Here is a 3,061-nt window from a genome sequence, read left to right on the forward strand (position 1 = left end):
GTTAATCCCGAATATACTAAACCTATAAAGACTATTACAATAAACTTCATTACCAATCTACCCAAGGTCCCAACCTCGGGCACCGCATAGTACCTTCCCGGCTTTAATTTCTTTAACACTTTAATGCCAATATCTTACTACACATCAAAGAGATCTAGGCTCATCCCTGGCCACTCCACTTATACAGCCGAAGATTAGGGAAAAATCCTAGCACACGAACTAATCCTAGGCAATTAGGGATTTCCTCAAACTATCATATCCGACAGGGACAGAAAATTTACATCCCGAATCTAGAAGGGCATATAGAAGGCTCTCGGTACCAAACTATTAATAATAACAACCTATTACCCCTAAGGAAACAGTATAGCGGAGAAACGTAATTAGGATGTGGAGATAGCCATTTACTTTTATTACTTTATAAGGCCTGAATCGAATTAGGTAGAAATTCTACTTAATTTACAATAGAATATAAATAGCGTATACTCGGACCCAATCAAATCATCCCCCCACAAACAACTATTCGGCTTCAAACTAATAGGACCACTAGATCTAATCGCTAAAGCCGGAAGCAATATTATAAAGATAGCCGAAAACTACACTACCCTTCAAGACAGCTTAAAGGAAGACGCACAACTGGCCATAACCTTTGCTACCGCTAAAGCCAAAAAGCGATATAATAATAACTATCGCTAACGCGAATTTACTATCGGGGACAAAGTATATCTAAAATTATATAAAGGGTACTACTTACCCGGGCGCCCGTTAAGGAAGTTCTCCCAACAACGGGCTAGGCTATTTATAGTACTAAAACGCATCGGTAAATTAGCATATCACTTAAATCTACCCCCCGAAATAGCCGGCATCCACCTAGTCATCTCCGCGGCACATCTCAAAAGTACCCCCAAAGGCGAAGACCTATTTCATCGATTAAAACCCCCTCTAGGACTAGTAGAAGACAATCAATATAATTCCAATAACGAAGGGGAATACAAAATAAATATAATCCTAAACTATACGGAGGATAAAAAGAACGGAAGATGGAAGTATCTAGTGAAATAGACTAGCTACAGCTATAACCACAATAAATACCTCCCCAAAAAGGAAATAAAGAACGCTCGGAAACTAATAGTAGAGTACTAGGAACGTTTAGAAGGTCTGTAGAAAGCTAAAGCATTACTGTAAAAAGGAAGGAGGGTCTACTTTAAATAAAATAAATTAAAGGAACTGGCAGCATACAGAACTCCCTCCTATAGTAAGAACTTAAGACTAAGAAAGAAGTAAGGGGATTTACACATATACATTAGCAATACCACTAAGGACAATAGTAGTTCGTTTTAGTAGCCGGGACTTAATACCGGAATGGTATCGCTGGCGTTATTATATATTAGATCACCTGACTGGGTGACCCAGCCGCTTAGTCGGGTTCAATTGAACGAACCGCTCCCACGGGGACCCGCCTATATAGGTTATATAGATTAAATAAGGCTTACGTGCCTCTCTAAGGTCAACCGACCGCACGCAAGCTTCCTGCTCGGGATTCTTCCTGCGGCATCACTTTACACATATTCAATCAGACACATATTATTGTCACAACGTTCAAATACCCTCTCAACGGTATTATCCTTACAAGGCCGAAGTATACCGCTTGCAGTCTCCTTTTATTTAATACTTTAGCAATACTATTACGGATAAAATCGAATTTAATACTATTAATACTTTTACTTATACAAAGAATAATATATATATAAAAGTTTCCCCGCGGAGAAAAATCCCTAATCGCCCGTAGAAGACTTTCCCTATAGAGAAACAATTATTTATAGAAGGACTTAATACTAATAGGGCGCTATAAATATAGTTAGGGATTAAATAGTTTAAGGGTAATTTAATTTATCCTTAAACTATTTTTAATTTATTTTAATTATTCCTACTATTACTAATTCTAATACTTTAATTATAATTACTAAATTTAAACTTTAAATAAAGAAATTATAGTTTCTATAAACTCACTTGTATTATAATAGAATTCGTCCTAAATAATATAACTCCGGCCTTTACTATTATTATTGTAACGGATAAGGGGAGGGTTTATAATAAATTTATAATTAATATAAGTTCTATAAAATATACTTTAAAAATTTATAATTATATTTAACCGTTTTATATAATATATAAATAAATAAAATAGAGGAATATATATTATAGTATTACTTATATATTTTTTTTATCTATTAAATATTAATTTAAGAATTATTAGTAATATATTAGAAATATATTAGAAGTACAATTAGGAGACTTATATTCCCGTTCTTTTAGAAGGGCGTTTATATTAAACTATCCGCTTTTTTCTCTACTTTATTATTTTACTAGTTCTCTTACACTCCTCTATCTTCAAATTCTAATTGTAAATTTATTAAATTCAAATCTTCTTTATCTTTCTATTACTTCTCCTACTATATTTCTTACTTATCCTCCTATTACTTATCCTCCGGCTATTTTCCTTATTTATCCTCCTATTATTTTTTTTATTTATCTTCCTACTATTTATTTTCCGGCTATTTCTCCTATTTATCCTCCTACTATTTCTCCTACTTATCCTCCTATTATTTATCTTCCGGCTATTTCTCCTATTTATCCTCCTACTATTTCTCCTATTTATCCTCCTACTATTTATCCTCTAACTACTTTTCCTACTCATCCTCCTATTACTCATCTTCCGGCTACTTCTCCTACTATATTTCTTATTTATTTTTTTACTACTTGTCCTAAATTAAAAGTAAGTCCGATATATAAATCTAGAGGGCATTTTTAATCTAAATAATTAAATCCAATTCTCTATTAAAACCTATTACCTTACGTTTCTTAGGAATAATCGGGTGTAAAGTCCTATTAGGGATAGGGATAGTTATAGCCTAACCTAAGGTTATAAAAGCTATTAAATCCTTATACTATCCTAAATTTATTTATAATTAATTTAATTGTATTGAAATTTTATAGGGTTAAATTATATACTAATAATAATTATATAAACTTTAATTTTAATACTTCTAATTGAAACGTCCGG

This window comes from Neurospora hispaniola, assembly GCF_033458365.1.
Source record: "Neurospora hispaniola strain FGSC 10403 chromosome Unknown B0T23scaffold_16, whole genome shotgun sequence".
In the NCBI taxonomy this organism is placed as follows: domain Eukaryota; kingdom Fungi; phylum Ascomycota; class Sordariomycetes; order Sordariales; family Sordariaceae; genus Neurospora; species Neurospora hispaniola.